Here is a 12,998-nt window from a genome sequence, read left to right on the forward strand (position 1 = left end):
TTATGAAGAAAAAAAGAAATATATGGGGTGAAAAAGGATATCAAAAAGAAGAAATCGTGAGGTTCAACAATACTCATGAAAAAAATTATGTAAGACACAACATGAGAAGAGTGAGTTAAGGACGGAAAACCCAATGGGAACCCCCCCCCCAAAAAAAAAAAAAAAATACAATGCATACTATGTCAATTATGTAGTTTCTATGAAGAGGGATCGTTTTTCTAATAAACCACATCATGAATATATCCCTGGATCTATCTAATACCATCATATGAGAATCCTTTTGTTTCTATATAAGCCTTGTTCTTACTAACAATAGCAATGAGAGACCATGGAGTACCAAATAGTAGAATGTTTTTCCTTGTGACTTGATAATTTCACCCACTAGTTGACTACCTAACTATAGAGTAGGATATTATAACCTCCATAGCATGTGATATAGATATGTAACTAGATGTTGATGGAATTATAAACCATACCCTAAAATTTGATCATAAATGTAATCCAAATAGTATGAAAAATCATCTTGAAGATCTCCCTCAAAAGGAGGTTATGGAGAAGTTATTGTAGTAGGACTGGTGCAAGATATCAAAGAAGAATTCCTTGGTTCAACCAGATGATTAGAGGAACCTAAGTCCAAAATCCATTTATTAGATGATGAAGCAATACCAATCAAAAGCATGATCCATACCTTGATTCTCTTGGGGTTTGTCTTCAATCTTCTTCTTAACATTGTCTGGAATATAATCATCTAAATTTTGTTGTTGAAGTACTTTGGCCATTAGATAAATTTTCTTCACCATAAAATAATTATCTATATGGAACCCCCTATTGCATTAGCTACACTTTGTTCTTTCCTTATTTTATTTTTCTCCCCTAAGAATCTTAGCCTCCTTACTATATTGACAATTTTATCCATCTATATAACTAGCATGGAGCCATCTTAACTTTGGATATACCAAGCGCCAAGAGGGATTATATCTCTCAAGATGTAAATTTAATTTTTAGTGCAAAACTTGAGGAAATTTTTGCACCACAAGATCTTTGATTCCTCTCATTGTTTGGTAGATCCTTAGTTAATATGGATCTATGACAACTCTTAATAATATTATTTATATTATATAAATTTCACATCTCTATATATAAAGGTGTGATCTAGATTTAAGTAGGAATGAAATAATTACATATTTAAACAGAAACACAAAGCTACAGTGAAAACTGAAGTATAATTAATTATTCACAAATACTAAAAATTATTTACAGGAAGAATGGAAATAAACTAGCTCGGGTGATGGTAGTTTATCTCTGAGAAGAGATGTGATAGTTACATGCCTACTGAGTTGTGTTAAAATGAGGCTCGGAGGCCTTTTTTAACATCAAGAAAAAACATAAGACCCTAAACATCCAAAAACCTAACCCTAGGAGATTAAGTTCCAAAATCTTGTGGGCCCCATTGGGGTTAGTTGGAACATCAACTTCCCAGGGTCATAACTTTGGCATGCGATCTATGTTTGGCAAGAACAATACCTCATTAGAAATATATATCTAAGGGAAACAAATCTTGAATACAAATGAGAGGGTTATTTTCCTCCTATTTTCTCGTTTCTCAAAAACATGTCATTTAGGGCCTCAAAATGGCTCAAGAAGTTCAGGACCGAAAAAAATTTCCAAAAATATAAAACTATTGAAATAGGAAACTATGCTGGAAATTAGGAAACTGAAAGAAAATAGTGTTGGGGATCCAAGTGGAATAGGCATCTAGCCATCAATATCCACCTGGATCAGTCCTCCCCCCTTAGGAAGAAATGGTCCCCATTGTATTGAGAGCCTCCATGAGATGGGGAAACTTCTGCTGAAGTTGGTCCCTAGTGAGCCACTTGCCTTGTTGTAGGAGTTGGCCAACATTAACAACCTGATTCAATTGGATCCTCTATTGGTGATTTTTATTAATATATGCATCCATGATTCAATGAGTCATGTATTGTTCAATGCAGTCTAGATTGAGTTGTGTTGGTGTCAGCTGGTCAACAATGTTTGATGTCTCCATCAATGGTGGAATGTATGACCGAAGGCAATCCACATTGAATACAGGGTGTAAGCCAAGGAATGGAGGGATGCTTGGTAGAAGGAAGGCTAGACATACAGTCCATGGAGATGAATTCCAAGGGTTGGATAGGAGTAGGAATAGGAGTATACAGGCCTTTCTTTTTAATGGTTGGATTGGCGATGACACAGGTAGTGCAAGATCGAATATATTTTCCTACATCCTATTGGAGATTTGGCCAATAAAATTACTTCTGTAGTACTGCCACTTTCTTCTCTAAACCAAATTTTCTTGCAACCCAACTGTAGTGCGCCTCGTAAATCATCTTAGTGCACTCACTTAAAGGAACACAAAGGTGTCCCAGGTGGCATAACAACACGTCCTAGAGGTGGAATTCTAGATTTGGCTTGCCATCCATTAGCATCTAGTATGTGGTGGCGAATTCTAGATCATTTTTGTAAATTTTCAGCCATCCATAAGTCCCCTGCCCATTAAGGTTGAGAACAGTGGTGAGCACCATAATCGGTGGTCGACTAAGGAAATATACAACATTATTGGTGCTTCCCTTCTTGTACTTAATATTCAAATGAAATTATTGCAGATATGTGGACCATTTCTGATGGTGGTTGTTCTACAACTTCCTTACGTCTATATAAGCTAAAGATATTGGTGCTTTGAATGGATGATCATCTCCTTCCCCATAATGTAATGTTTCCAATGTTGGAAAGCATGCAAAATGGAATAAATCTCTTTATCATAGGTGATTTATTTCCAAATTGTATGGGAGATTGTCTCACTATGATAGGCCACTAGATGCCCTTTTCTGGGTGAGAACAACACCAATAACATAGTCGGAGGCATCTATCTCAATTTCAAATGGTTGTTGCAGGTCTGGAAATGTGAATATTGTTGTAGAGTAAAGGTAGTGCTTCATCTCAACTAATGCTTTCTGTTAGGACTCGAACCAGAAAAACTTTTGTTTCTCTCTTTCCTTGGTAACTTGACTAAAAATCCAAGTGATATGACAGAACCCCAACACAAATCTTCCATAGAAATTGGCAAGGCCCAAAAAGCTACAAAACGTTTTTAGAGTGGTCAGGGTTGGCCAATCCCAAATGACTTAGATCTTAGCCAAATCCACATGAACGCCTTGCTCATCAATGATGTAACCTAGATATTGGACCTAGTTCATGCCAAAGGTGCATTTCTCTAATTTGACAAATAGTTTGTGTTGTCACATGTTTTAAAGGACCGGTCGAATGTGTTGCAAGTTATCTTCCCAAATTTTGTTGTCGATGAGGATGTCGTCTAAATATACAACCAGAAACAAGTTGGTGAAGGGCCGCAATATGTCAACCATTAGCCTCATAAAATTTGCAGGGGCATTTATTAAGCTGAAATTACCAGCCACTCAAAAATTCCTTCCTTAAATTTTAAGGTGGTTTCCATATGCTTATGTGTTCTATTGGAACCTAGTGATAGCCAAACTTTAAATCAATCTTGTTGAAGTAATTTTCCCCCTTGAGTTGGTCAAGAAGATCATCAATCTATGGGATTGGATACCTATTCTTTATAGTGATTTTATTCAGTGCTTGATAGTCAATTCAGAGTCTCCATGTCCCATACTTCTTCTATATAAGCACAATTGGGCTCCCGTGAGGTGTGTAACTTTGTGGGATGTGCCATTTTTGTAGAAACTCCCGGATCTTCCATTTGATTTCTTCACATTAGGGGATGTTTGAGGTCTAAAATGGGCCTCCTAAGAAAAATGTACAAGCAAAATAAACTTTATAAGAACCAATAGGATTCAAGATGATGATTTCAACCATGGGGGATGATTCACCATTTTTGGAGTAAAAAAGTACAAAGATTAAAAAATAATAAAATAATAAATCTACTTTTTCAACTTGTATTTTCAACTTATCTTACAAAGTTTTTACTCAAATTTCCAGCGAGAGTACTCGTTGGATGCAAAATTTAATTCCTCATCCAATGAGTACCCATGTTGCCTACTTTCGATGGACCCTACCACACGAAAAATGACAAATGCATGAAAAATGTGATTGCTCTCACGTTTTCATGTATTTCTCATTTTTCATGTAGCAGGGTCCATTGAAAGTATGCAACATGGGTACTTCTTGGATGAGGAATCAAATTTTGCATCCAATGAGTGTTTTCGCTTGAAATTTGAGTGAACCCATATGGAGATAAGTTGAAAATACGAGTTGAAAAAATAGTTTTATTTTTTTTCCCTCTAAAATTTGATGATGTAATCTAATCTTACTTTATTATTACCACTATTATTTTTATAATTTCCTTAGGAGGGCCATTTTAGACCTCGAAAATCCCCTAATGTTTTCTAGAAGAGAGTGACAATATATCGTCCAATTAGGTAGAGATGCTATGGGAAAAATATCAATTGAATGCTTGACTTGAAAGTGAAAAGGTAACCCTGTGGTCGAGGAGAAGATGTCCTTGTATTCTTCCACGACCTTATCTACCTACTTCTGTTACATGTAGGAACCCTCGCTAGGGGCCATGGATGTGGCCATGATATTCCCATTACTTTAAGAGTGAATTAGAAAAAAATAAAAAAATCCTGGTCTCAGAGATGATCTTACTGCATTTCTTAGCAAAGATCAAAGAAATGGCAGTAGGCGGGGCTACCTTCAGTATCCTATATAGATTACTACCCAAAGTAATAATAATAGTACAAGGCTTGGACTCAAACACAACAATATTCTTCCACAAGTATGGTTGGCCTAATAATACATCACAAACTTCAAGGGGAGAAACATAACAAAGCACCTCATCCATAAAGGGCTTGATGTTGTTAGGTAGGTGGCACTACTAGCTGACGCCATAGGTGGAGCTATATGATGGTGTATGACTGCAGGTGTGGTGTCATTGGTAGGCCAAATTGCTTCAGGATGTCAATTGAGATGAGGTTATTTTGGCTCTCATTGTTGATAACAAACTATAGTGGATAACCCTTCACTAACATTTGTGAGTGGAAGAAACACTCCCCCTCCTCTCGATCTTCGACCTCAATCTTCTGGACCTTGGTGGTGGCAATGGTGGCACTGGGCTCTACATCGATAATCTACTTCACCTTGTTGGTCCATGTTAGTTCTTAAATTGTCCCCACATATGAATGACTCGAATACTCATTCACTGAGGACTAAGAATTCCTCCTGCTCTAGGTGTTATAGGTTGACCTCCAGCACACCATAGGGGGTAACCTGATATTAATTATACAATTTTCAATAGGAAAATATAATAAGGTCAGTTATTGATAATTTTCTTTGTTGTAGTGGTTTTTAATGGTATAAACATAAGAGGGAGTTATAAAATTACACTTTCTAAAATATTCAACCCAGATGCAAAAGGTGAAACTAACAAGTAAACGTCAAAAGATCATAACAAGTTGAAAGAAAACTAGAAAAAGAACAAAGGTCAACGATATAAGATGCAGAATCATTCAAACATGATAAAAGATCACTGCAACAAGTAAAAGTATCTTCCTACTTTCCATCCCAATTGTCCCATGACAACCATGTTTAATATTAAATATCAAAATGTAACTGCAGGGATGAAATGGAAATTTACGAACTTTGAAATGCAAACTGCCAATTACATTGATAAACACAACACATAACATTGTAACAATCATAAAGGTAAAACAATAATTTCCATAAGTTAAGAGGCAAGCTAATAAACTAATGACAACCAAATGTTATTCATTCAATCATCAGAGTCGATAGTATAATATCATAATAAAAATGACTAAAAGAAATATTTCTCTGAACAAGAACAAGCCTCAGATTCAGATTTATGTGATTGTTACTTACACTCACAAAAATACAAAAAAATGCATCTAAAACATCAAGGAAAACTTTCAAAAATGTAGTAAAGGATTGTGTAACATGTACAGGCAGTTTCACAAAAACAAAAGTATCACTTCTGTCAATCACCCCCCTTGTATGGGAAACGAGACCTTAAATACTTAGTTTGAAAATATAACTAATCAAATAACTATCTCAAGTGTAGAAAATTTGAATTTAAAATAAAATAACTCTTAAGATAAAAGCTCATGAGTCATGTCACCTTTGCGGCTTTGGGGTTTTTACTTTCTTTAATGTGCCTGTAGAGGAAAGAGTGTGGGCCTCACACATCTTAGTTGTTGGTTCTTGAGTTGTAATTAAAGGAATTTCACTCCAGTCTTCTGGTTTCTCCATTATAGACTGCATTGGTTGAAAAACTTGAGTCATTGAGGAGGCATGTTCCATAACGAGACTTCATTTCAAATGATTCCTTAACTTAGCCATTTTATACCATTCTGCTATTGGAAACCAAGGCACATTTTTATAGTTTGATATAAGCACTACCAACCATGATCTGATATGATAACGGACTTTAGGAGGGGTCTGTATAATTTTTTTAATTCCATCTATGATGGTAAAATTTTTGCTAAGGTCGTTAATGACTGCAGTTGCTGAAATTGTATCTTCACCTTATATAGTCAAGCAACCAAGATCTTGTTCTATACTTTGTAGTTTATTACAAAATTCTTCTTGAGATATTACCCAATTATCTTTTCCCCAAAATGAGGGCACACCAAATCTGTCGAGGTAATTCCAATCCACTCTAAAGGCATATATCTCTTTAGTGGCCTTCTCGAATTCCTCCTGCATTACTTGCATGGAAGCACACCTTTCTTTTAACATATAGAGAGAATAAATACATTGATCTCTGGTAGGAAAATCCATCTCTTTCAAGGTATCATCCTCCAAAGTATTGATAATATCAATGAGGGTGTCAACATCTTTTAATCTCTCATCAAGAGCCGAGGCCATATTCTTTGCTTCCAAGTTTGCACTTTTCATAATACCTTTTTCACAATCTGAAAGGATCTCGACGTAAGCTCGGACTATAGAGATCTTTTGTCTGATTTCCCTCCATATTTCCCCTTTTTCTTGAATCAACACCTGTTTACCTGTGTGGGTAATTTTAATCACTTCCTGGAGGGTCTTAATTTCACCATGTGATTCTTTTAGTGCAACTTGAATTTGTTCAATTTCTTCATTTTTTCAATCTACCAAATTTTCTACTCTATACTCAACTTTTTCCCTTTCAAGTTGGGCTAGTTCGAGCTCTTCTCTCAACTTAGTTATCTTAATGTTAAGTAGTTGGGACTCCTTGGTTTTAGATGTCTGAGAAAAATTAATGGCTCTATCTACCGAGGCTTTATATTTCATCAACATCTTAAGATGTTGCTCTTCTTTCTCACGGGATTCTTTCCTTAGCAACTCCATTTGTCTGAGAGTCTCTTGGCGTTCTTCCTCCTTGAGATGCAAGGCCATTTCCATCTCTTTGAGACTGGCTTCAACCTCTTCCTTTCTTTCGAATGCCTGAATCAAAACATGAGGGTCATGATCAAGAATTTTCAAAATAGCTTGCAATGCTTTTATCTCCTTTTCCTTTTCTTCCAGTAGCTTCTTAATGAGCGCAGTATCTTTAGACTGCCCGGACTATTGGATTATTATCTCTTCTAATTCCTTTATCTGGATTGTTTTTCTTTTCAAGGCCATGTGTGCCACATGCAACTAATCAGAAACCTTCTCAAACATAGCCTACATTTTTTTCTTTCCTGCATTTGCATCCAACAATATTCATGCCATGATTTCAACCGTATGTCGATGAATATTGATAACGTCCATATCATACAACTTCCCCGTGTTAATAGCCAAGGAAGAAGTCTGAAATCCCAACACCTATTGTTTCTCCCTAATTTTCCGTTGAACAACTCAGAGATTCAAAATATTCACTTCAAAATCAGTGGTAGTTGTAAATCGGGGTCCACCTGTAGAAGAAGACCCTTTAAGTGTTGGAATCTCTGTTAGCTGAGATTGCTCAGATAATAAAACCAACTACGCACCAGTCTCTATTATTTGTTCCCATTCAGTAAAAACATGTTTAATATCAAGGGCTTGTGCCCCTAAATCCTTCAACCTTATATCATTGATAACTTGTTGCATCTCCTTATTCAACTTCTATGCCTCTATCTCAAATACATCAATGCAATTGTTGTCTTCTCTTGCCTTTACCCACCGCGACGTCTCTGATGGGATTGCAGCTTCTTCTTTTATCTTCATGATAGTGGCTGGAGCAACATGGACTGCATTGACTACCTACATCTATTTTTCAGTATGGTCAGGAGTGATGTCAGTTGTTTTCTCAATTTATGTAGGTGCAAGTGGCACCGTCTCTATGATATCATCCATAGGTATCAAAACATTCACCACCTTTTCTTCTTCAAGTCTGCTCTCATGAGAATAAGTTGACAACCCTACATGTTTCTTCAATGCTGAGATGATCCCCAAAGGATCATAATGCCAGCTACTATCCTGCATGAATCTGAAAGACAACATTTCCTTTTCCAAGATATCTATAGCATTTTTATTCTTGGAAATTAGAGGCGAGATTGCATACAAATAATTAAATAATGCTCCTTTATTTTTAGAAACAAAATGCAACTTGTTTACAATTGTTTTTCTTCTAAGAACCTCGTAAGAAAATAATAAAGGAAGACATACTTGGGTAGCAGGAAGGGCTTGTTTTCAAAACCATATAAACAAATTGAAGTAAAATTAGGGTAGAGAAACCAACTTCCTATACTCTACTCTTCAGTAAGTCTCAATACTTTCCTTTGTTCTTCTGAGATTCTATCTATCATTGCTTTTGTTATTTTAATCTTCAAAGGATAAGCAAAACAATCCATATATTGAGAATAAGAGTGAGGAATACGTTGAGGATAAATTACATCAGACCATTTATAAATTTCCTTCTCTTTATTATCAATATCAGTAATACTCATGAGAAGCTTAGTAGAAAGGAAATAGTTAGGGTAATTAAAGAGAACCGGGTGAATTAAATAGGTACAATGTCGACAAGAGCTGAATGGGATGGTAGTAGATAGGTCAATTGTAAGCACTCGAGTCAGATACTTTGGAAAATTTATTGTCTGACAGTCGAGTGGAGGGTGAGGAGCCATATGGCCAAAAATATAGACTTGTCCATTTTGGCATCATCTGCTAGTCTAAAAATAACAAAAAAGAGAGAAGTGAGGGTTTGAAAGAAGGGTTTCAAGGATTGAGTCACTATAGGAAATTGCAATTTAAGCTCAGGACTGGGATCCCCTAGCAAGGTTTTCATAAATTCTAGTTTATCATCCTCTTCCCACGTAATGAATTCTTGGTCTAACCCCTTTTTAGTTATGTTGATTCCCTGAGTAGGAATACCTAACATCTTGGCCATCGTTTCTTCTTCTAATTTCAGGAAGACTCTTCGACTGGACTGGAAGAAAAATACTTGTTGTTCCAAGTTGTAATGTCTAGCAAGCAATTGAATAGAGTCGAGGTCGAAGTGAACAGAAGGAAGGGTGGCACCTAAGATTTTGGAGTTCAAAAGACATCTATCTTCATCTGATACACTAGTAGAATGAGTCAAATTCCTTTTAAGAGTAAGGATATCAATAATACAGACTCTAGTATCTTGAACCCCAACTAGCTCATTACTAGAGCTTCTTTACTTGTAGACTCAGACATTATTGATTATTGTCACTATATTACCAGTGCAGCGAAGAAGACTAAATGAGATTAACTTACATAGTCTATATTAGGGAATTTTACGTGCTACAACTACTTAGAGATTAGCTTTCACCATTAATAAGTCCTTAGAGAAGCATGCAGAAGAAAAGACAGAAAGAATGAATGAATTGTGTAAAGTTGGCAGTATTAAGGGTAAATCATGGTTAAGGAATTAATTAATGCATGCAACAGTTGTCGCGCTCTGATTGGTGCAACATCACCCAAGGACATGGGCCTCGTTGATCGAGCATGAGCAGGTGATTAAACTCTGCACAAGTAAGATCCTAATAGTGGTCGATGATCGAGGATCGGATGGCTAAAATGATATCGGGTCGGTGGGACAGGTTAATTGTCGAGAATGTCCTAACCCGATATGAAACGAGGGCCATCTGATAAACTTTATTTCCACGTTCATGATTCATCAGGTGTTGATTCAGCCCTTAACTCTTGCACATGTTTGAATGCAATGAGGAGCGTCCAGACAACTAACACACATCTAACGATAGCGAGATGAGAAAGTTGACCAAACTTTACACTCATCGGCCTTTCTAATAAGGTCAATGCTCTATCATGAATAATTTCAATGCGCGCTCTCCACCATCGACCTCACAAAGATATAAATTGATTGCCCAGATTTGAAAGCGCATTAGCATGTATCTCTATTTCCTTAACTTAAAAAGGGGTTCAATTAATTAACTCTATAAATTTTCCCTTAAGGTTTCAGAAGGGGAAATTAGGGGCATAACATTAGCTCCATCTGGGGATGGTTCTTCCCCTCAAAGGACCAAGAATAAATACCCTATGCCTTTGGTTGGGTTATGCAGTCTAGAACTAACAACGATGGGGATCTTTCTGATGGGATAACACCGTACCGACGTCAGCCTCATATGGGTTTGGCACAAACAAGATTTTGAGATGCGATGGATAAAAGTGAGGCATTAATGCATAAATGATATGAAGTAATTAGGAGGAATATAACAAAACCTTCAGGTTAATCAGAGGTTATTGTCCCAAACTACCTATGATAAGCTGAGTGAATTGTGATGGTGAGTGCAGCAGGCAGTAGTAGAGGAAGGCATGAGACTCTTCATGAGAAATTGGATAGGTTGTTTCACGAGTTGACAGAGAGGGAGGAGCGGATGGTTCAGATCGAAGATAAATTGATTCTCCTCCTTGGGATTTACAACACTGTCTAGGAGGTACATGTAGGGGAAGTCGTAGGGAGCACTCCTCCCGTCGACTCTGAGAACCTTGGTCAGAACATAATCGAGGTTTCTAACAGATAAATATCTTAAGATAGATTAAGAAATCACATTGCGATAAAATTTTGTATAATTTGTAATAACAATGAGAAACATGACTCAATTATGATGATTTTTAATGGATTATGCCTCATTGGCTCTCAGCCTATGATATATGTCAATTTTATAGCTTATGAACTTATGAATATGAGCCATTTTTCTTAAAAATTGTTAATTTGTTGATGAATGAGGTGCTTAAATACTCCTTTACTGAAGAGTCTTTTAATTCATATAATTAAACCTCATGTTTTATCAGTTATATTTTCTTTTATTTTGTTTTTTACTTTTTCAAATGAAGCATTAAGATGATAACTTTACAACTTGTCCATCATGTAATGGTTCAAAAGGAGACTTAATATAGGTCTAGAGACTAAACCGTTAAGACTAGCTTGATGAAATCAATATAGGTGATGGAGTTAGCATCAACCCTAGAGTCTAGTACATAAATACATGATTGAGATACCTGTGAGAAGGCTAGTATGTGCAATTATAAATTCATGGGCCAAAAATAGATAAAACATAAACTTTTGAACAACCCTTGAGGGAAGTTGCCATTGAATATCACTCTACGACCAGCAAGCATCCATAGACGCGGTGAATTCATTAGTTGTTTTACAAATAAAATTTTACCTCCCTTGACCTATTTGTCCTTAAGATTGGGCCTTCTAGTGAGCTTTAGCTTTTATATTAATTTTTTTTATATTTCACTTTTAGCAACACAGTGGGAAGAAAATCACACCAGGAAATCCTAATGCCACTAATGTCGCTCTCTTGCCAACGAGCGTCCATAGCTCTGGCAGAGTCACTACCATACCTCGTAAAAGCCACAATCCAAGGGAATGGGAAGATTACGCAGTGAAAAATCAATACCACTAACCTTGATATGCTTCCAACAAGCTTCCATAGTGCTAACGGAGGTTGTTAGCATACCCCATTCTAAGAAGGGAAAGTTATAGATTGTAAATCTCAGATTGATGGCGGAACTTATACAGGAAGGAGGAAAAAAAATTGCTTTACAACTCCATGGTTAGACGTGATTGCAACATTACTAGAGACCTCATAGGAAATTTAGAAGTACATAATGATATAGATAATCTCCAAGGATTAATATGGTTCACAAGAAGTTAGATCTAGTCTTAGATGTAAAAATATTGCAAAAAACTTCTTCTTTTTTCTCATTATTTTTTTTTAAATGTAACAATTAACAGTTGATCATTATTTTTTGTTATCCCTTTTTCTATTGTTATTTATTTAAACATGTTTTTTTTAAACAAGAAGATTCAATAGGTGAGATAGTGTTTTAGAAACTGGCCATTCACATGATGGCCAACTTCTTCTCCCTCAAATTTTTTTAGGGAAAATGAATTTTCCCCTACTATCTTTTCGATCACGAATGGGCCCACCCATAAATTAACGAATTTACAATGCTTTCCAAGTTCCTTATTCCTTTTGTCCCGCTCTAGGACCCAATCATTAAGAAGGAAAATCATGTCCTTTGCACATTTATCAAATATTTGTTTAAATTTTTCTTGATGATGATTAAGTCTTTTATACACTAGATCCCTTACCTGTTGTAGTTTGATAATTTTATTGATTCACCTTTGAAGGTCATTAGGCTCTTCATTGGCTTCTTGCAGAATTTTCATAACTTTCATGCCTAAGTATAGAGGGAAGACAATGTCTAGCCCATAGACTAGCTGAAAGGGTGAAGTACCAATGGACTTCTTAATGCTAATTATGTCTACCCACACAGTGTACATCAATGAAACATTCCAATTACGTTTTTAGAATGCAAGGATTTGTTTAAAATCTTAATAATATTTTTGTTAGTGGACTCGGCGAGCTCATTTCCCTGAGGGTAATAGGTTGTCGAGTGTCCTAACTTTACTTTGTAATTGTCACAAAAATTCAGAAAGGTTGTAGAACAGAAAGGTTTAGCATTATCAGCTATGATATTTCCGGGACACCCAAAACGTGATAATATATTTTCTGTTAGAAATTCCATCA

Source organism: Pinus tabuliformis, chromosome X, assembly GCF_031772625.1.
Source record: "Pinus tabuliformis cultivar Carrire ecotype Pingquan chromosome X, CPIR1, whole genome shotgun sequence".
Taxonomy (NCBI): Eukaryota; Viridiplantae; Streptophyta; class Pinopsida; order Pinales; family Pinaceae; genus Pinus; species Pinus tabuliformis.